The sequence below is a fragment of the Apis mellifera genome, linkage group LG8 (genome assembly GCF_003254395.2).
Source record: "Apis mellifera strain DH4 linkage group LG8, Amel_HAv3.1, whole genome shotgun sequence".
NCBI lineage: Eukaryota > Metazoa > Arthropoda > Insecta > Hymenoptera > Apidae > Apis > Apis mellifera.
Genome location: NC_037645.1, coordinates 4,693,682 through 4,717,550, shown reverse-complemented (window position 1 = coordinate 4,717,550; position 23,869 = coordinate 4,693,682). Strand labels below are relative to the sequence as shown.

At 40.1% G+C, this 23,869-nt stretch overlaps 1 protein-coding gene and 1 non-coding gene across 3 annotated transcripts in view; both read right to left on the bottom strand.

Moving 5' to 3' along the window:
* LOC408960 (protein slit) overlaps nucleotides 1-23,869 on the bottom strand; it is a 491,344-nt gene that overhangs the window by 330,409 nt on the left and 137,066 nt on the right. The window lies entirely within an intron of this gene.
* On the bottom strand, nucleotides 14,831-14,912 carry Mir3743 (microRNA 3743). Its single transcript, NR_039532.1, has one exon. It is a non-coding gene; the product is annotated as a microRNA 3743 (primary transcript).

Below are 23,869 nucleotides of genomic sequence, written 5' to 3'. Positions count from 1 at the left end.
AGTTTCGACGATCCATCCGTGCTTCATCGATCGTTCGAACGTATCATACCAATAGCAGACACGTCGCATCGGATTATCCCTAACTTAATTATTTCGAAGGATTACGTGTTTCGTTTGACTTGAAATATCTGATAAGCGTGATAACATAAAAGCCCAAGAAGCCCACGGCTTTACGTCGACTCGATTATTTTCTCACCGCAGCAGAATTTTGCTTAGTCGACGCTGGTTAGCTAAATGCCGCATCCTCCCGGCTAACGGATTTGTTGCAAAACTTCTGCAACAAAATTACCACGAGAGGTTGCTCCTGTTTAATAACGGGACACAGGTATTCGCGATGAAACGCCATATTCGTTGCTTTTCTTGCTTTTTGGCTAGAGTTTGATGTAAAGTCGATCTTAAACGAAGTGAGAAAATTCTGATTCCATTGCACGAATTTTCTTCCATATATTTTATTTATAGTCGTGGAAATTGTGATCTCTATTTTGTTGTATGTATAATTAATTTCCAATATTGTTTCATTGTCAGAATATCAAATTTTTATAATAATGTTAAAAGAAAATCAGATGAATTTTAATAAATATTTATGATCAAATTTTATATTCCTTAGTTAATATTCTACAAAAAAAATAAAAATTAAATTTTTCGGATAATTTTCAATTTTATCAGAGAAAAGTAATGTATTATATTTGCATTCTGCGTACGCATATAGCGTTATCACTTTCTTCCTGTGAATAAAATTTTCTTGCGTTGCTTTCTTTTCTGAATATATGTTGCAGTGTATTTCTGCGTTCCAATTTTCCTGCAACCGTTCTTACAGTTTTTATTTTTCAACACAGTATTGTCACTGTATAGTCTCGTTTCTTTTTTAAATTTAATGGAACGTGTCTTGAACGCGATGCCACTTTGTTATTGCTTCGTGTCTTCGTTACATTAATCTATCTGTTTCTTCATTCTCTACTCGTTCCTTTCGCGAATGACACATATTATGGAGAAGAAACAGAGGAGAAAAATTGATGGAGACGAACGAGACACGGAATATTTAATTTATCAAGTCGGGCCAGATAAATCTTACGTTAATATCGGTTCAATTCAAGTTTAAGACGATTTCAAGATTTCATGAACGGGATTTTACGTCACTCTTCAGAAGTTGAATTAATTAAAGGCAAATTTGGTTGGACTGTATCCTTGTTAGATTTGAGATAAATCTAGGATTGGGACCGATCTTGAGACTGGATTAAGTTTGACTGGCTACAGTTTGAGCTAAGCGTGAACTATACTGGATTAGCCTGGATTACTTGCACGTTAAGCCTGAGGTTGATCTATCTCCTCGGTTACGTCTGTCCAGGTGTAATTCGGATCGGAATACAGGTCCTCGGCCCAAATTATTTGTGTATACCTATATCGAATCCGGCGCAAATATGTTATATAAATATTTAAATTAAATCTTAAGATTTTGGTCGAATCTGTATAATCCAAATATGCATAAATTAATACCGGATTATCGCAATATGTGGATTAAGTTTCAATTATAATCACTGTAGACAAACCAGGTGCAGGAATTCGATTAGAACTGAAATCCATTATACAGGGCTTCGACTAGACTCCGTTTAAATTAACTTTGAATCAAGCATTAAACTGGTTCACGCAGAATTCTAATATTGCTTGCAATTTTGCGAACAGTAAAAGTATCGTGTCCACGTGTAAACTTGGCTTGAATATTTTCAATAAATCCGTATTTAAATTTTAAACAGATCTAAAGCAGCAACGTTATCCTTGGTTTCGTAAAATTCTTCTTATCCATATAAAATAATAATTGAAAAGGAGTCGTGTTCACATCGAGTGACTGATTTGAAAAATCCTCTTCCGAAATAAAAATAGCTTTTAAACGGATGAGACAATTAATAATTCGAAGCTGCTATTTTCTTACTCTCGATATTACTGGAGGAAATATTTTGAAACATAAGTATTTCCAATTTTCAAACACCTTATTATACTCGATCTATCTATATCCATTACATCTATCATTGAAACAACTGAGTGAGGATAATAAATATCCTCTCGATCATCGATCTTCTTACTCACGATTCTCAAGAATCATGGTAAATAAGCTCCATAAGCATTCTTGCCTCTCCACTTCACCTTGGACTGTCCAATTTTCAACTACCTACTTGCTTATCCCACAATATCCGGTATCTACTCATCGAAATGACAACGAAGAGACAAAGGCGCGAGATCATGACACCATTAAGAACGTCCAGCGAGGTGAACAGGAAGAGGAGAGAGGAGAGGTAGGCAGGGTTGCACTTGTGCCCCGTTTCGGGGTGTCAGGCGGGTCGTGTCCCTCGGAGAGAACGAGAGACGCGGCTTTGCCATTAGCCGACACCCGTCGTGCAACGCGAGTTTGCACCCTCTCCTTTCCTCCTCATCCATCGTGTCGCCCTTCCTCTCTCCGTTGCACGCCCGTTGCACGCTAATTGGCAAACATCGGCCGGCCACTCTTATCGCGATCGGCCGCCGATTTTTGCAAATTACGACGCTCGTCCGACGCCGCGCGAACCAGCCGAGCCGAGATCCCCGATACCGTGTCCGCTGATATCGAAACGAGCCCCTTCCTCCCCTCTTCCCTCCCTCCCTCCCAATGCACGCGACACGCCTCCCTTTTCTTTTCCTCTATTTTTTCCCCCTTCTCGTTTCGTCTTCCTCCTCGCCGTCCTTTTGTTCTTTCCTCTTCCCTTCTTCCTTGTCCTCTCCTCTTCTTCTTCTTCTTCTTCTTCTTATTCTTCTTTTTGCTCCATTGTATCGTATTTTGCACTTTCGTACGTACCACGTAAGCAAGTACGTGATCTTCCAGCTACGAGATGATTTATGGTGTTATGTTATGGGACTGTCCGTTCGGATATTGTTATTTTTTCTCGAGAGTATTTTAAATTATCGGAGGGATACTTTTGATAGAGTTTCGAACAGAGGTGAAAGTGTTTGGTCGATTGAGATAGGAAAATGTGATTATTAATGTTTGATGTTTTTCTGCGTGGAAGAAAACGCTTTAATTAGTGGAAATTATTTTCATTGGACAAGTATTATTCTCAGTGAAAGGAATCTCTCTCTCTCTCTCTCTCTCTTTCTATTTCTCTCTCTGTTTGTGGTGGTGTATAAAATTATTCGTAGGAAAAAAAAATTTTAGAAACGAATATGCAAATGTATTTTAACATTGGAAATCCATTAGAGATCGAAAAGATCCATTTAACAAATTTACCGGAGGTATTATTATTCTCACCTATAATTATTTAATAAAATTTATTGATTTCGATTGAAAGTTTCAAATAATAGTAATTTTTAAAGAATACGTAATAGCACAAGAGATTATTGTATTTTAAAGTGTTCGAAAAGTAGTATTAATAATTATAAAAGCAAGAGAACAATCAAAATCGAAATTCATTGATAAATTCATAAAATCCTCGTCGTTTGAAATTTATTGATTATTGAAAAGAATTTGAAAGTCTTTTTGTGTTTAAAATAATAATCAAAATACTGTTTGACGATTATTTTTAAAATGGAATTCTTTGAATTAGAAAGAAATTAACATACGTGAATATATTATGTATAATTATCAATATTTTTCTTAAATATTGGACCTAAATATTCTTTAGAAAAAAAAAGTTATATTATTCATAATACATTTCTTTACAAATGTTAAAATTCATGGACGACATAATATTCTCAAAGATATTTCTCTTCGATAAATTCCCCCTTTTATCCCTCTTACAGAAGAAAATTTGCAACATAAGCGACCACGATCGAAGAGAAAACATAGATTAGTTTAACCAGCTTAATAGCCCCTATTTATTTAATAAAAGTACAGGCTGAACTAATAAAAGCGAGAAAACTGAGAACGGAGCAACGGTTCAACATGATCTGGTCCAACACAAGAGGAGACAGAAGGAATAAAACGATCGTAAGGGTTTCGAATTTCCTGCTTACTACGTTGAATTCTGTAAGGGAATTCTTCCTGTAAAAGCACAATTTTCTTGACCTCTTTCCCCTCCATCTTTTTTTTCTTCCTCCTCTTCCTCCTCTTCCTCTTCTTTTTCTTTTTTTTCTGCAAAATCCTTCGATCGTAAAGTAGAAAAGACTATCCTCTCTACAAAATATTTCCGAGATAAAGTGCCTGATCGAAGAATCCTTAAGGAAAGCTTGACGTCCAAATGCTCCACTTTGAAATCAGATTACAGAGAGATCTCGAACGTCTTGGTACACGAAGCTACGCTACGAATGGGCTTTTGTACAAGAATACGAGAAACTTTGTTAATATCGCAACAACTTGTGTTCAGAATAATGTATTCCGAGGCAAAGTTGTATCAGATTTCCCTGTTACACCATGTCACGGTACTTTGTTTTCGCAAATGACGGTCGGACGATGAAATATACGACGAATCTTGTATTCTTCGGTAAATGAACTGTATCTGATATTCTTCTGTCTTATAAAGGGATCGTGTTATGATATAAAATTGCATAAAAAGAGAGAGAAAAAAAAAGAGGAATTTTTATACACGATAGAAATATCCCTCGTTTAATTATTTAAGATAAAAATCTAAACTCTCGATCGCCGTTTCGAAATTTATTGGCAAAATTTTTTCAAAACTTACGCGATATTTAGAATTTCAATCATTGAGATTAAGTTAGAGAAAAGAAATGAAATATACAAAATATTCGTATCGAACAACAAATAATTATCATCGGGGATCTTAAAATATCCACGAGAGAACAAACTATCCACGAAAAAAAAAAAAAGAAAAAAGAAGAAGAGAAAAAAACGAGACAAAAGTGACACAGCCCGGTCGGTGCACAATGAAAAACCGTTCCTCCGCATCGTTGCAAACCGGTATCTTGAAATGGCGCGTTTGAAAAGGGGCGAAATTCAACGTTGAACCGCGCTTTTCGAGGGTTGTGCGGCTCGTAATTTCCCGTGCATCGATTTCGAGGCGGGTATACGCGGCGAATTATGCACGCGGCGGTGATTCCAAAAGCGAAAAATCGTCGGGAACGCGTAAACCGGTCGGTCCCATTCTCCCTTCCATCCTTCTCTCTCTCTCTCTCTCCCTTTTTTTCCCCCTGTTTTTTTTTCTTTTTTTTCTTTTTTTTTCCCCCCTCGTTTCTCGTCGATCTGTTTTGGCCCGGGGTTCAGAGGTAGCTGGTAGCAAAAATTATCGTTGTTATCGGATCACTGCACACGATAACGGTGGTGTGGCCGTGCCCGGAAATCGGTTTTTGCGCGACCAATTAGATGCGCGGTCGCGATAAGTCGCGACGGAAGCGCAAGCGGTAATTAGATTTTCGCGAAACGCTGATCCACCTCGATGTAATAATTATTATTAGATATTGACGTGATCGATCGATATCCATGACGACCGCTTTCTCTATATTTTTTCTTCTCTTTCTTTCTTTCTTTTTTTGTTGTTGTTGTTGGTGTTATTCGGAACAAGTCACGTTTCGCGCAACGATTCGATTTCGACTCGATTCGACTCGATTCTTTGGCCATCGAACGTGACGCGAGTTCGTTTGATACCGATGTTGAAGATAATTGTGTAAAACGTAACGTAATCAGAGAGAGTTAATAAACTGTTGGTTGGTATCGTAACAACGGGATCGAATGTCTTTGTCGACGCTCTTCCGTTTCGATTTTGTATCGTTGCGTGATTGCGTTGCGGGATACGCGGCAAGTAACTCTTTTTTTCTCTTCCTTTTTCCGTTTTATTTTATTTATATTCGTTGATTTATGCGTTTGTATTTCGCGATTGTTTATTGTTGCATCCGCATTATTGTACTCGATGTCGGATACGTCTTTTGAAGTTTTTTGATGGTTAAAAGAAGTAAAGGGATAATAGGTAATTATCGGATAAAGGAATAATTATTTCCAAAGCCTCGAATAATTGCTTCTTGTTTAATTTTATTACGCAATATCAAAGGGTTAATTTTATATGGTATTTTTTTTTTTAAAGAATTCGCGCGCGTTAAATGTGTTTTAACGATTATCGAATTAAAAATTTAAATTCTATAATAATAATAATCTTTGCGATGTAATTAAATTTCATAAAATTCTTCGTAAAGCCCAATCTTTTCCTTATATGATATCACGCTGATTGAAATAAATTTTTTAATTTAAATTCGCTCGGCAAAATCATTTTGTATACAATTAAACGACCGACTCGTTAAAAAAAAGGAAAAGGGATTCCCTAGAAGCGGATTTTGAATACCAAAGAAAGCTGTTAATAAGCTTCCCCGTATTAACTTGTCAAGCTAGATTCCATTAAAAATGTGTTACGCTGTTTTACGCGCTTTGTATAACTTTTATTTAACGGAGCTGGTAACTCGAAGTCTTTGAAATTTCTGTGCGTAGAAAGAAATATCGAATCCTTCCCCGAAGTTGGAAGGAGAAATATTCGCATTTCAACGGGGGAAATTATAAATTATTTTCAATTTCAGAAAATCATTTCTGACATTTACGACGCAATTATTTTCAATCTCATAAACGAGGGTTTGTATCCAAAGAGGGGTATGAAATGAGGGGGAAAAAATCCACGCTAAAGATGGAAACATTCCGTTAACCAACCCGTTTCCTCCCCCACCCCGTTTACTAAACAAAATCTCGAGGAAATGGAAAATTACACGTTCAATATCGCGAAATTCTTAAATCAACGTGAATCGACAACTCACTTCACTGTAATATTTGAAACGAATATAAAATGTATCTTTCTCCAATTCTTCTCCAGACCAAAAAAAAGGAAGAAAAAGAGTTTCAAATCCAACATCCATCTTTAAAAATTCGAATACGCGATTATGATTGCGACTGTAATATTTGAAACGAATATAAAATATATCTTTCTTCAATTCTCCTTCAGATCAAAAAAAAAAAAAAGAAAGAAAAAGAGTTTCAAATCCAACATCCATCTTTAAAAATTCGAATACGCGATCATGATTCTGTCGAAAAGGCATAAATTCGCAAAGGTTAACAACATTGTTACTCACGATCCATCCGAAAAATCAATCGTACCGCGATTCGAAGCGAAAAATCTGAGAAATCCTCCTTAAAGACTGCAACTGCAACTTACCTGCAACAGAAAAAAGAAAAGGGAACGATATAACACGCGTGCACGATAGGAAAGAAAGCCGTGAAAATTCACGAGACACCGTGAAAACGAGGGAAAATTAAAGTGACACGGGCGTACAGAGGAGGAATACACACGTGTCGCATTATACGTGTGTATATTATATGCGTAACGCATTTCGCTCCGTATAGCTCGGAGACTTTAATAAAAAACGCATTACACGCGTCAGGTGATTTTATCCTGAGTTTCGTTTCGCCTTTCGTGTATGTAAGCCAGATTGTACACAGAAGAGGCAGAAAGAGGAGGAGAGGAGAGTGGATGTTGAGGGGGTTGGATATTGCGAGGTCGCGATACATAGAGGGTGTCCCTTCAATTTCGCGTGTCTCCGGGACTAACAGATATCACCCTGCAAATAGAGAACATCCTCGCGGCCGATATTTACTCCCAACGACCGCCATCTTTGCGTGGAATTGCCGTGCCCGTTCCTCTTGCGTCCCATCCTCGACTCTCACTAACACTGTGGTAACGCTTACACACAGATGGACTTGGAGGGATAAAGTCGAAGATTTGTGAAGCAGTTCGTCGTAAGAAGGATCGAAGAAGAGGGATGGTTAAAATTAAAATTTGAAGAATTTATTTTTCGAATCTGAAAAGAGATTCATAATAATTATCGATTACTATTGCTATTCGTGAGAATTTTATTTTTAAAAATATAAAACGGAGAGCAATGTACTAAAATACTATTAGATTTTTTTTAAGACTCGTGAAAATCTTCCCTTACGAACTTCTACTTCAATAAAATCTACAAAATGCTTCTAAAATCGAACGAATAAATATTCCATTTTTCGTAATTCTTGCAATCCGCGGTGCGGATGAGTGTCGCGTCGAGTCAGCTTCCAATCTCGAACGGATAAAATACCCCCCCACGATTCGATGCTCTTTGCGCCGACTTCCCTCCACCCGCGACTTTTGGCGAGTCGTAAAAGTAGAGGGCGCTTCGTGTGTAACAGTTTCACTTCGGGAGGGGGTGAGGGTGAAAAGTTAGCCGAGTCTCGGGGTTCATCATATCAAAGTTCCCCCCCAGCCGAAGGTTGTACGTGCAAGAAATACGTTCTCGCGTACGTTTTCGTTCTCGTTTCCTCGACTCTATTAAGGGGTTGTTTCGTTACGAAACCACGAAAGCGGGAGAAATCGCGCGACATCAAAGCGGGTTGAAAAGTTGCGGGCGGAATCGAAATCCAGCGGGTTAATTTGCGCGGCCGGTTATTGCGCCTGAAAGGTTACCGCCTTATCCGATGTTGCGCCGCGGGAATTATTAAAGGGCGGCTCGACGTGTCGGTGGGCTTAAAGGGAGATGAACCGGTTTCACCGGTGAAAATATTTAAGGGAGCCGCGAGGGGGATGGAATTCAATTCCTCGAATCTGTTTCTCCGGATTTTGAAACGAGAATTTTTGAAAATTTTTCCACCAGTTCAGGGAGTTGAATGCGGGAGTCGAAGTTTTCGAGGGAGTTTTTCATGCGTGCGAGATTTTTGGAAAGTTTCGAGAAGGTTTCCTTCTTTTTTTTTTTTAGAATTCGATAGAATTTAAGGAGTTTTTAAATCTTTATAGGAATTTTATCGATTTACCAAGAAGCTGAACATCGTGGAAAATTTTAAGACCTTCGAGTCCATGGTGGAATATCCTTAAAGTTTTCGAGACGTTCAATAATCCAAGGGCTCTTAAGATGTCTGAAATATCCGAGAATTTAAGGGACCTTATAATTTTCCAAGATTCAAATAAATTCGAACCGTTGCTCAATAATATTCGAAAAACACTCGACGCGTTTAAAATTTCAAAATTTCATATACCGATATCTCCGATAACTTTCGTGCTCGTAAACCATCGACTCGGGATAAAATTCGGGATAAAAATTTTTTAACGCGTTCGAAACTTGGAAATTTCACTTTGGAAGACACTCTCGTTCCCTCACGACGAAAGAGTAAGTCGTAAATTTCTCATTCTTTCCCCGCCCTCCCATAAAACACCCCGCGAGATCATCGCCAAGGATCGTCGCCCGAGGAAAGTCATTCGAAACACCCTCGTTCCGATCCACCCCTCGCAACACCTCGCAAGAGACAGACCACAGAATTCGAGCAATTCACACCGCGTGGGAAAACCACAGCCTCGAAAATCTCGACACGGCGAAACTTCTCCTCCCTCTCTCGTAACCTCGTTTTCCATCATTTTAACCCCCCCCCCCTCCTCCCCTCGCATTTTATCCCCGTATTTTATCGAGATATTGCCATTCGGCCTACAAATCGAGGGCCGAACAATGAGGAAGCTCGGCAAGACGCGGAATAAACCAGAAGGACGACTCGCGTAATATACGATATTCCTTGACACCAGCCCGGGGATATTAAATAAAGAATCCCCCCCCCCGCAGTCTCGCGGGAAGCCCCCGGGCAGCGTTTCGCCCATTACCGATCATCCCTCCGCGTATTCCCTCCCGGAGACGAGACGCGTATCTGCCGATATTATGGCCCTATTCATCCCAACTTGCCGAATATCCTAACAACGTATTACGCGAGTCGATGCCGTTCAAACCGTCCCCCCTCTCTTCCACCTCTCTTCCCTCGCTGCATTATGGAAGAATGGACTTTATCCGGGGAAGCTTATTGCGATTTTAATTATGTTTGAGGAGATGGAGGAGACGAAGGAGGGGGAAGATCCGTTGGGAAGAATTCTCAGATTTTGGAGAATATTTTCTTTTTTTGTTATACTTAGAAAGTTTTATTCCTATATTCAAATGAGTATCTTTACAAAAATTTATCGATATAAAGAGAGTGAACGAGAGTATTCTTGGTATTATAAAAAGAGAGAGTTTTATTCATATTTCCAAGAATTAATTAGAAAACACCAAAACAAAAGTCCTTGCTAAACGCGTCGCGTTATACGAGAAGCGAGGCGGGTTGTTTTCTTTCAATTATCACAGCAAGGCTAATAGAACAACAGGGAGGGAGAGAATCTGGCACCCCTCTTCCACTCTAACACCCAACCCGACGATTTCGCGCGTCTTATCGTTACTCTTCTTTCACGCGGAAGGAAACGAACAATCCCATCCGCGAGAAGAGTTTGTGCGACATCGGAGAGGAGGAGGAGGAGGAGAAGGGACAATGAGAGGAGCGGAGGGGAGGGGAGGTGAAATTGCTCGAGATCTTCTGAATACCATCTACCCGAGTTAACGTCGAAAAGCTTCTGAGTGACTTGCTCGGGGTTTAATCACCGGCAGAAACTTGGGTAATGGCGGGCTGCAAAGTGCTCGCGAACGATGCCTCGAACGCCCTCCGTGTCGCGCCCTCTTTGTCGCCCAGAACTTCTACAAACGCGTGCACGCGTGTAGAACACATTCCTTCGTTGTAAAAAGGATACAGTCTGAGAGTTCCGCTCTCGAGGATCGAGCGTGCCGCAGCCTGATAAGCTGGGGGGGGGGGGAGCAACGGGGTTTCAACCGGAAGTAGTCGGGTTCCTTGGACTTGAGACTTGAGAGTTCGGGAGAGAGAGAGAGAGAAAATCGAATTGCGTGTCTCGCGTTTCTTGGTTGATTGTTTTATTGGTGGATTATGAATGAGTCTTTCTCATCTTCTAGAGAAAATTTCAAGTGGAGGTTCGTAATTATAATTCGGAAAAATATACTCGTAGCATTGTGAATAATTGGTTAAAAATAATTTAATATAACCTTAAGAAGGTTATTATCGAGCGATTTTAAAATTAGGGAAAGGGGATTAATTCTTGGTAATTAATTGTTGAATTCTTGGAAGATGAAATAGGAGCTAAATGGTTGTATTAATCATGGTTGTGATAATTATATTTACGGGAGAGAAATTTGTCCAGGGGAGGAGGAGGGGGAGGAGGGAGCTCATCACTTGTTAAAATTCTCGGGTTCGCTTTGATTAAAACGCTGCGATGCTTTCAACTTATTCACTTTGTTATCATAACTACGTACTTTCTCTCTGGGTTTAGAATTTATCAAGCGCGGAACTCTTTGAATTAAAGAGACAATTTACGCGATGTAGTTGTACGTCTCGACGTATCCAGTGTCTTGACGCGAATCTGTGATGGCCAACTCACCTTCGTCCTCCATACCTTCGAATTTGTTCAACTTTGAAACGTTACGTGTTACATTAACATCGGCCACATCGTGGCCCCGAACGATGTAATTTGTTGGGAAACGACGTCCTATGAAAGTCAAACCGCCACGTTTAGAATTTATTACGCGTAGAGAGAATCCATTGAAGAGTGATTTAGTGGCCATCATCAGCGACCCATTGATCGATCCTTGCTACCAAAATGATATCACTGTCGCAAAACAATCGTAAATCTATTCATTTTCTTCCAAACGATTCCAAAGTGGGATGTTTGCACTTGTTTATTTTTGCCCAATCATCTTCGTAATAAATTAATTCCGATCAATTCTATTACAAAAAAATAATAGATAATAATTTGTTACTTATAATAACTCAAAGACATTATTTATTTATTAAATTATTTCAAAGAATCTATTCGATACTTACAAAAGAGTATCTCTCGAAATTCCTCGACTTACAAATTACTCAATATTTATCGAAAGCAATATCAATGATATATGTACGAATTCAGGGGAAAAAGGCGGGAAATCGCAAGATATTTAAATATCACAGAAGAGAAAGATCAAAGATCGTACCACAAATTCAAAAGAAAAAAACCAATAATCGTTCTATTCGTATCACATCCGCGAGAATTCCGTCCAACTCTGTCCATACGTTCGCAATCGGCCTGGAATCGCAGAGGCGTGTGCTCGGCGGTTTTTGCCCGGGCTTAACGACGCCGCTTTTTACATCCGGCCTGCGTGCAAACCCGCGCACGTGCGGCATGCGACTCGCGATTTTACGAGGCGACGCGTCGCGACCACGTGGACGATAATTGGCGGCCGCCGCCGCCTTCCTCCACGGTTAAATTGTATTAATAAGTGGCAAGATGGCGGCATCAATTTTCTTCATGCGACTTCGACACGCGGCATGCGAGGTGACGAATAGGTTCGGCACGTTGATTAAATTGCCCACCCACGGAAATTGTCGTCGAGAGGAATCGAGCTCATCGGGGGATCGATCGCCCCGACGATCCCTCGAGAAATTCAACAGTCGATTCAGATTTGTGTCGTTGGTCGAGTAATGGTAATAGATTCGCGCAATTCTAGGAATCCTTTATCTGCTCTTGGAATCGAGAAGCTCTTGGAAGTTTTTGATTCGAAGTACAGGGAAATTTAACGTGGTGATTTATATTCGTGAATGAATTTGTTCGAGGCGAAATATGTTTCGTAAATTTTTAATAAGGGAGTAAAAGTAATTTAGCGATGAAAATATTCGAATATATTCGAATTTATTATTGATTTTTGTTGCTCCATTATTCTTTTTTTCTCTTTGCGATAACCTTATTCTTTAAATTTTTCGTGATAATATCGAAATGAATTTTATTGATGGTTTCTGGATCCCTCGTTTACCATCGTTAATCTTTAATTTTACGGGATATTCTAATTTGCAATTGAAATTAAAATTAAGAATCAATATCGGTGATCAAGGAACTTCGTTTCGAACAAAATTGATCGAATTATTGTCGTTATATACAAACATAATTTCAAGAGGAAAATTTAGAACACAGATTAAAATGGGATAAATTGTACGATATAATTGTTCCTAGGTTAACGAACGAAATTATCAAAATACCATTTTGTTAATAATTCGACGAACTCTTGAAACGAAATTTGTTACTTAAAAATCAATTTAACGAAGCAGTAATTAAAATACAAAGATACGTAAAATTCAATTTGCGAAATATCTTTTTTAAATTTCGTATAAAATTTCCAGGAAATTTTTGATGTAAATACGGATTGTCATATTTGCTTGAAAACGATAATTATATTAAAATATTGAACGTCGTTGCACATAAAACGATACGATAAAATGATTAATATTGCAAGATTTAATACCACCAGAAACCTTATTATAATAAATTTTCCATAAATAATAAAAAAAAATCAAAATTATTCCATTATAATTACCATTATGATAATAAAACTTTCAAAAATCATTCTCTCATTAATTCCATAATCAATTTCTTATTTTTTATAAATTCTCTTCTTACACCACTCTTGTCTTGTAAACATTAAAATCAAAGAATTTTCCATTTCTCTCGCGTTATCCGTCCGCCAAAAACCTCGTAAAACAACGAACCATGCCATCTCCTGCGAATCTCATCAAAAAGAATCAATTTCAAGATCAATTTCAAAATCTCCCTCCTCCCCAAAAAAGCTTGAACCAAAGTCACGATCGAAGGAGAAGAGAGGGGATGGTCTCCATATCAACCCAACATCCAGGCCAAGGGACTAATCTGGAGAAAGGAGTTTTAATCTCGAGCAACCCCTCGCCAGGTCTATATGGATTATAATTATTCTCGGGTGGCTTCGTTTTAGGGAACGCCTCGCGAACCCTTCGCCGCTTCGGGCGCCCGTCCCGCTACTCTCGTATAATTGGTATTTATGCCCGTGGCCGCGGCCTCGCCGTGATTTGTGGCTGAAACTCCGTTAATGAGACGCACGTGTCCGTTAATTAACCGACCGGGACCTGGTGCGCCTACGGACCGAACGATCGGCCGGATTAGCCGGTTCTTTTCCACCTTCTCTCCTTTTCTCTTTTCTCTTCTCTCTTTTTCTTTTTCTTTTTCTCTCGCCGTCGGGAAGCGTCGTCGTAGCGATGAGTAGAGAGGACGAGGAGTATCTCTGATCGCGCTAAGAATCTCGGCGCACGATTTTTTTCAATCATCGTCAACCGCTCCTTCGATCGTTAATCTTCTCGGCTCGGTGTTATTGGGCTTGGGTGGAGGAAGGTGTTTGCTCGATGGGAGGGAAAGTTGGTAAGAAGGTCGAGGGAAATCAGGAAATGGACGAGTTGGGGGGATGAAGGATGTGTTTCGTTCGGAATGATTTAACGATGACTTTTGACGATCTTTCTTTTCTCTCTGGATTCTTTTTGTATTATTTTGTACAACAAATTCGTTATACATGCTTGCTCTTGCTGATAATAATTGCCTTGTGTTACAATTATCCGAAGAAGATTAAGAATTTGGCGTTCTCAAATGATCTTGAGATAATAAATTCGAAAGAAAAAAAAAATGATATTTTAGAAATACTTTTACTCTCAAGAAATGTCTCGCTTCTTTCCTACTTACTCATAAAAAGAAGAAAGAACGAATCACTCAAGGTACCAGATTCTTTAACAATAACCCTGAAACGATCCAGCTAGTAGGAGCTCTCCTCGGAAACACCCTCATATAAGAACATATAAGGGTGCGGCAGAATGGTCCATTGGCGAGGGAGTTAATAAAGAAATATACAAGGTGACCAACCTCCGCATTTAATATCAATTTGCCGTGGCCAGCTCTCTTCCATCCCTTCGTAAGAAGATGGCTGTCCCTTCACCGTGAAGGGCGAGACGATACTCTCGAGGAGGGTGAGATTTCTCTCTCTCTCTTTCTCCCTCTCTGTAGGAAACGAGGGACGAAGGGATGACGAAGAGGGGGTGGGCGTACGCCGAGTACCAGCGACGATAAGAAAATAAGGGAGAGCTGGGGAGGGGGTGGTAAATGGCTGGGTATCGTAACGGTGGGAAAGAGGTGGTGAAACCGGCTACTATCCGGGAATTTCGTGGTGGGTAGCCTGGCCAAGGGGCTGAAAAGAAAGTCACGAGGGAGCGGAACGCGCCGCGGAACTTCCTTCTCCGCCTCTCGGACCAAGTAATTGTTAAAACGCGTTCCGAAAGATGAGAGCTGCTGATTACTTTCCTACTTCTCACCCTCTGCCTCGCCACGTCTCCGCGACTTCTTTCGCTCTTCATTTTTTCTCTCTCTCTCTCTCTCTTTCTTTTTCTGCTCTTCCTCTTTCTTTCTTTTCTTTATTTCTTTTTTTTTCTTCCTTTCTTTCTTTCTTTTTTTTTTTTTTACGCCCGTTGTAAACGCTCCGCTCCATGAACGGCGGCGGACCCTTGGGCTCCACCGTCTCCACCGGTGGAAATCTAGCAAATTGACGGGGACCTTTTCCTCCTTGCCTCGCGAGAAGGAAATTAGTCGAGTAACGCGGAGTACTTGGACGATCCTCCTACAGTTAATTCGCCGTGATGCCGCTTTGTGGCTTGTGCCTCGTTTTATATTCATTCCCCGCTGGTAAATTTTATGCCGGATATAGAGAGGGTGATTAAGGATTTTTCTCGCGCCGATCTTTTAAATTGGCGCGACTGGATGATTGTTTTCTTTTTTTTTCGATAATTAATCGGTTTGAATAACGAACAAATCAACTGTAATTTGGAAAATTAATTATTTGAATTGGCAAGCAAATTCTCTATTAATATAGAATATATATAACCTATAACTTTTTATCCGAGACAAGAGAATAAAATTAAATAAATCCATTTGTACATCGATCAAGAATAATTTTGAACTTTCAATTTCTAAAATATTAATTCATCGAGAAGCTTCGTCGCGAACCAACTCGATTCCTCGTCGAACTGGCCGAGGATCTCGAATCAAATCGGTCGAAACGCGGGAATCCTCTCGATTAACGAGCCACTTCGACGCGAGGAATTAATTCACCGCCCCTTCGGCCCCACCCCGAAAACCGACGGAAACATGAATTATGTCCGAAGAAGCGCGCAGCTGTCACCGTACAACCGCGATAATTGCGTTATTTGCATTTAAAGCGGAAAAAGCCCGGTAGGGAGGAACAGCTTCGAGCATCCTTTGACCGCTTCCCATCTTCGAGACATAGGCGTTTCCCGGCATGGCATCCCTTTGTGGCCGCGTCTGCCTCTTATTAAGGCTGACAGGCTGGCCGCGCGATTGCCAACTGCATGCTGCCACGTCAAAGTCTCTCTCTCTCTCTCTCTCTCTCTCTCTCTCTGGAACTCCCTGTCTTCTCCCACTCGAGCAAGAAGTTTGAAAGTGTTTTGAAGAAGGAAAATTCTTTAACAAGAGAGAGATACAGATGTTATGTAATGATTTGATAAAAAATATATTTGGAGGGATTTGACGATTTTGCATTTTAAAGGATGTAGTTTCTTTATTTTAGAAATAAAGTTTTAATTGTATAAATTGGAAAATTTAATAAATTAAGTTTAGTTTAAAATTACTTATCTGAAACGACATATATCTGGCTATGATTAAGATCAAAGCCATTTCATTCTGGTATAAAGTAAAATTATTCCAAATAAATCGCAATTATTAAAATCAATCTTTCGAATTTATATTTTTTTATAAACATTCTCCAATTTATTTATTACTTTTCGCGAAATTCGGAATTCGCGAGACAATTGTTACTTGACTGTTTGACAATACTTTGTCTCTATGGTGGGATTCACGTGGCGTCTGTGAAAATTGCAGAATGGACGAGGAAACAGGCGAGAAGGTAATGGGGTAAGAGGGAATGTGGAATGAAGTGGACGAGGGACACGCGGATTGTATTTCGCCCCGCCATCGTGAAATAATGCACTTTTAGGGTGTGAAGATACGCGTGCAATCGTTGTAAGTGTGCCGGCGTGATTGATGGGCCCGACTGTACAGGTGTAAATATTAATTTGAAGAAGGGACGGATGGGTTGGGGGAAGGGTGAAAATGGGGCGAAAATAAATAGCGGGAAAACGTGTAAATAGATGGTGATTGAATAACGGGGATGGAAGGTAAGGGTGTTCGAGTCGATATGGTGAAAATGAAAATAGCGTAAAATCTTTATAATAATCAATCTAACAATAACGTCAAGGGATGGAAATTATAAATAATAAAATATTTGAAATAAAATCTTTGATAAATTCGAAAAAATAAACAAGATTATTAAAATAATTCTACTTCCAAATCTAGTCATTCTAATTTTTTTCTTTTTAAAACCAAAATTTATTTGCTATATCTTTACCATTTCGTAATACGAGAATTAACAACCACATATTTATACATATGTTATATAACAAATATTAATTTAATCTTCGAAAACATTCAATAACTTTCATCAAACTTGCGATCATTTTTTTTCCATCGATTTTATCAATTCGTTACTTCTCTTTAATATACTTGTACATTCCAAGTTACAGGATCTCGTAGCCACGTTAAGAAATAAAATTTCCAGAAACGAAATTTCCGAGGGGATGAATAAAATCCAAACATTGGAACTCGCCGCAATAACACGGAGAAGAAGTTTTCCACGGGAAAACTTGGCCGATGTAAGTTTCGGTTTGGAATCGAATCGACCAACGGTGTAAATATTAATACCGCCGGTTTCCGACAAGCGTGTAGTAACAAGCGCGTACGAGCACGAAAGGCCTTCGCCCTGGAAAAATGTTTTGCCTCCGCTCGGAAAACTCGGAAGCTGTAACGATACACCACATTCGCGGCCGGGCCCTGCTACGTTTTGTTTCCATAACCTGGTGGAATAACACACCGGCCGCTTATCTTCGAAACAGCTATCGACCGCGAAAAGAAAGTTACGTTACTGGTGTTCTACACCAGTTCAACAGACAGCAGGTCCCAGTTTTTTCAATATCTACCATTCGAGTCCCGCGAAAGAATCGTGGAACGTTTGCTCGGATCTTTTTTTCTTTTTTTTCTTTTCTTTTTCTATTCTTTCTTTATTCCTATTTTTTCTTTTCTCTCTCTATCTCTCTCTCTCTCTCCCTCTTGTTTTTCAACGACAGCCACGGTATGATTAACGACAGCATAATGTTCCGGGGAACAAAAGTGAACTCGCAGCCTTTTACCGCGGGAGAGAAACACGCCGGATGCACGAAAGACGGACAACTTCTGTACCCGTGGCTTTGTTTCTCGTCAACTTTTACCGTAGTAGTTATGGACTCGGTCTTTCTGTACAATGTGTACACGGGGTGACTGGGTTTTAATGTATCGTCGTTGATATTTTGCGTCGGGAATATCGGAGGAATCCTTTTTTTTTTTTTAACGAACGATTTCTGAAATGAGAAATATAATTCTTTTTCTCAGAGAAAAATTAACACGAGGTGATGATATTATTTAAGGTGACCAGTCTCGAGACCACGAAAGATATTTATAGTTGGAAACATTTTATTATTAGAAGAAAGAGTTTCGAGAAATTCAAAGTTATATCGAACGAGTTAAAAATTTCCGAAGATCGAGTTACCCTAGGAAATAATATATCCAACTGTCAAGTATTCTTTATAGCGTCGAAGAATAAAATTTCGTATATGATATTTCTCTCGGATATGAAGCGGGAAAAGAAATTTTTTTTTTCTTCTTCTGCTTCTTTTTTTCGAAACCCGTATATATACCCGTCTACTTGGGCTTCGACCCGACTTGCGATTCTCCAAGGCTACGACTCCTCCACGAGCCCGTGACGTAATTGATTTTGCGACCGGTGTCTTTCGACTGACCGAAACGACCAAGCTTAATGGCCGGACGTTTCGTCCTTCTCTTTTACGGGACCACGTATCCGACGAGCCGCCGCCATTACGCCTGCTGGCGAACTTTCCCCAACATGGAATGCGACAGTAAAGAAAATACGCCTCGTACGGGCTTTTACCGACCGTCAGGATACCAACCCATTTCGTGAAGTTTTGCTAAAAAATTCTCGATGGTTTTCCAGAACAGCGTTTTATATTTGCTTGATAAAAATAAGACACGGTGTTTTCTAACGGAGCAGAAATTAATTTTTTAACAAGATGATAATCTTAACCAAAAACCCATCGTGATTTATCGAGATCAATTATTTTCACCGTTGACATTAATTAAGTAAAATTATAATTCTATGATCCAGAAAGTAGAATTAGATTCCTGTTATAAAATATCAGAATCACGGTCGTATGCTCGCTCTTTTTATCCCATAGGATACAATCTGCTACCACGTAACAGTAACAACGTTAAACACCGTTGCTTATATTGCTTATGCGGGTCCAGTTGCGAGACGCGGTGGAAAACTATATTTCACGCTTGCCACCGACGCCATAGCGGCGCGGCTCTAAGAGGATGCAGCGGAGGCTAGACATGCGTCTCGTATCGGGTTATGGACCTGTAAATACATCGGGCGTGTTTACACGACCATAACCACGGCCGTCTTGTAAATAAGTTAACCGAGGGCCGCCTGAGCTGCTTTTACGAGGACAACGACAAAGTACCGATATAACTTGGCCCAATGTTCGCCGCCATGGTCAATCACAGCCTTGCTTTATTCGTAACTGATCTTAACCCTTCTCCATGCTATATCACGGTCAAGTTGTACACCACGCGGGTATGTATGTACGTGTAAGCGTACGAGCATGTGAATCGATTGGAGGCGAGCCGACGTTTACGTCTTTTGTGAGATACGGAAAACTTGTTGTTTCTTTATTTTCTTTTATTCCTGAATTTAGAAATAAAGATTACGAAGGTTCTTATCTTGTGATTTCTTTCTACGATTAATTATGAAAGAATCTGGTCAGAGGTTTGAATGTAAAATTTTATAGATGACGTATATGGTAATGTTTACTATGAATCACGTTTCAGAATTTTTTACTCCAAAACAACTTGAAAATGGAAACGTATAAATATATTGTTTATACAAGAGATATCGAGTTATAATTCTTAACCTCTTCTTTTTCTATGCACACCAAAGATACGTCAATTATCAATCGATCTTAAACAGTTGTACAAATTTCTAATGCAAAATTAAAAAACTGTATAGTATTCTACACAGACAATTCTGAACATGTATATTCAATCTTTTTACAATTTTACTTTCGATTTTGAGAATTTTAAACAATCTTCTCCTTTTCCAGAAATCACAAAATTCAAATTCCCTCCTCGCTGAAATTCGCACAGTTTCGATTCGAGATCGAAATCGGCGATTTCTCCGGCAATAATTAGAATTTCGCGTTTCAGACAATCGATTCACAACTAGCTATCCTACTCGCGGATCCTCGTGTTCGTGGGCGCAGCTGTCGCACGCTCGCGCGAACACATCGAATCTCTTACTAATAACTCGAATGGAAATTGGCCCGGGGCGCATCGAGATATCCGGCCACGGTTTCCGTGTCCCCTTTCTCAATTACGCGTCTTCGAGATGTTACCACTCGCTGCAAGCGTAGCGGAATGAGGGGGCCATACCGGCTCCGTGGAGGATTACAAGCATGCAAATTGCCGCGCGAGTTGTCGGCGGAGAACTACTCCGTCGAAGCATTCGTGATCAGGGGTTGAAGTTTCTTCTCTTTCCCCCCCCTCGTGATTTTTGAAAGGAGATGCGATTGTACTCTCCTTTCCTCTCCCCTCTTTCTCGGTCCACCAGTCTGGATAAATGCCGAATAAGCATTTGGATCGATCGTTACACGAATTTTTAAATTGTTGTTTAACGATTTATTTAACGAAACTTAAACTTTCTTGTCTACTTTACCTTGTGTTCGTGTGAAAATTGATTTCGATATCTTAATTCTATCGTTAGATAATTAATTATATATGGAATTAAATTTGTATTCAATTTTTTCTTTTTCTGCAACAAAGAGTTATTACTTTTTTTCTGTTTTATTATTCTAAAATCATATTGCATTCGTATTTTTAATTCATCATTTCCCTCCTCAAATAATTTTCAAAAAAAAAGTAATACCTTCTAGACAATTTCTTTCAACTTCAAAAGAGAAAAACAAAAAGTCGAAAGGGTATCGATGTTGATCCATCGAGATCGCCCTTCATCCACGATCCGTACGATACACTGATCCCAACGCGAATAATTCTCAGAATTAAACAACGATCAATCATTCCCCAAGAGCATCGAACAAGATGGAATCGAGGTGAAAAAAACAATTGCTCCTTTGCACCCTCGCCCCTGCCACGCGTTTCTCTCGACATTAACGACACGCAAACGAGCCCGCTCGACGTCGACTTCCGACGACTTCGTTGACAAGCCGTATCTGCTTATTCATCGTAACAGGGTGGCCCTCCCTCTCCCTCCTTGCCACGAACAAAGAGCGAAGAAACGAATTGGCAGGCGGGTGACGGCGGTTCCAACGGTGACTTTCGCTATTTCACGAAAGAAGAAGAAGAAGAAGGAGAAGGAGATGCACCCTCCTCGAAAACTGGAGAAAGCTCGGTCGATGAAGAGAGAGAGAGAGGGGGGAGGATGGGTGGAAGATGGTGGTTAGGATGATGGTAGAGCGATCGTTGTACTATCTCCAGTGAACAAAGCCGGAGCTCTAACCCTCCCCGGATGCTTGAGCGAGGGTGAGTCGCAGGACTTCCGGTTTATCCTTCGTCACGGTTCAGTCAACGCTGTAAATCGATCCATACACCCGGTCGAAAATTGTGTTTGTCTCGCTGAAAGAAATACCTTCGCGGGGGGAGGAAGAGGGGTGGTGTTTGTGCAGGGGTGGAGGAAGGTAATTTGGATTTTAATTAAATTGCTGCGGTGATTTCGGTGGTTGCTTAAGCAGGTTTGTCTCGGGGCAGATAGCGGATATGAATCGGCGGAATGAGTTTGGACGAGTTTCTGTCGGGTTGTATCTTCGAGAGATATAAGATTACGATTCGATTATATTCTGTGCATGATAATCTCGTTCATATTTCTATCATTTTCTCCGATTCTGGAATTGCCGAGTAAATTTATATTTGACTTGGATTGTTATTGATCGCGTGTATTCGATTACTCGTTCGAAATGTTCCTTTAAAATTTGATAATAGATTGTCGAAGGGTTAAAACAGAAAGTAATATTATTCCCTGTGTTTATAACTTGCAATTATGTACTATCTGTCATAGCATTTGGACCATTATCTCTAACGCAATCTGAGAGGTGTCTGATAACACTAATCTCTGTCGATGACCCACATGATGAGTCGTCAACTAATAGGGAAGATAATACAGCATGACTCACTCGATGGCAATGCGCTCTCTCGTGTTATTACATACGTACAAGCGACGTATTATTATTGCGACAGATATTTAAGACATGTACATCGTATTACATCGTATCGTTTTTATATAAATATCACGTGTAATCGTCTACTTGATAAATAATTGATAAAACTGAACAAGAAGATTGTCAACCGTTTCTATCATTTTCCAATTATTTTCCATATTCACTCACGAAAATAAATATTCTTCCAAATTAAATTCTTCTCCTCGAAATTGCATAGAAGAAAAACAAAAACTACAGCGCGTTCCTTGAAAAGAGATCAACACCGATGCTTCTTTTCATACCTTTTCCTCGAAATCGATTCGTCACGAAAGTCGCGGCAAAGCGGAGTTCGCGCGAGTAATCAAGAACAGCGGCGAGGAGTCGTTCACAGATTCGATGAATCAGCGGGACAACAAAAGCGACGACGAGCTACTAGTAGGTGGCGCAAAAAAGCGAAGGAGGAGGAGGAGAAGGGAAAAAGAGGGCAGTGGACTCGGCCAGGGGGGTAGTCAATTTCCATCGACCCCCCGCCGCCACGAAAAATGAACAGAGTCCGGCGGTGAGTTCTCTCGGCTGATTATTTCGCTTTTTTGCCGTGTCGTGGCGTCGCGTCGCCGAGAAAAATGGCGCGATCGAGGAATGCGGTTTTTCGTCCCCCCTTCCCTCCCCCGACGACAGTCGAACAATTCGTTTCGCCCCCCCACACGCAAAATCGCGTGCCAGATCGGGGATAATCGTCTTCCTCGAAATACCATCCCTCTGGATGGACTCAATGGTTTCTGAATTTTATTTTAATCCTATATCCGTCCGCTCCATCGGTTTTTTCTTTATCATTACGAAGGAAGAGAGGATTGATGAACATCTTCCGGGATTACTTTTCAACGAGAGAAGGAAGAGATGCAAAACTCGGCGGGGATGATCTGGATTTTTTATGGAGATGACAGAGAAGATGGAATAGAAAGCGGGGTTGTTTGGGGAGGGAACTCGATAATAAATTGACATGTCGAGCGAGCTTTTCTTCTATTATTGGAATTGCCTGAAAGATAAAATTACAAAATAGTAAATTCTTATGATATAAATTGTCATTACATATAATAATAAAAAAGAAAATTCAATTTTTCTTTATCTTTTCCTAATTCCAATCTTTTTAATATTGAATTATAAATCTAATCTAACAAGAATCATTCGGATCTAATAAACTCGTGTTCAAAATTCGAACAGAATCTCGATTAGAAAAATAAATTTATTCCAGAGGAGAGGAACTCGGGTGTAATAAAGATCCTCGACTAACGAGCGAGTTCGTACGATCGTCCGAAAAATCTCGCTTGTTTATCAAACCCGGCTCTATGGGGAAACGATCGAAGTTCCAGCAAGCGGTTCGACGGCAGTAAAACGATGATATACGAAACACGGGAAAGAAGGAGAGGAAAGGGGGGAAGGAAGAGATAGAAGGAAGAGAGGGAAAAAAATACGTCGGAAGTTTTCCAAGTCCGCGACGAAGATCGTATAATAAAACAATCGTATTCCGGGCCAGCGGAGCGAGAAGCAATAAGGGCGCATAAGAGAGAAGTCCGAGAAATATTCTTCAAAACAATATTTCGCGACCGTCCAGAAAGGGGGATATGATAGTCGTCCGCGTAAAAGTGTATCGACGAACGACGTTTCCCCGACGTAGACCGTTTATGGATTTTCGATGCCGCCGACTCTGAAAAGTCGACCGACCATCGACCAACCGCTTTCACGTTTGCTCGAGTATGCGTGCGCGTGTGTAGCGGGGTGGGTGTCCGTAAAAAGTTCCCTTTCATGGACCGTAGGCACCCCTTTTAC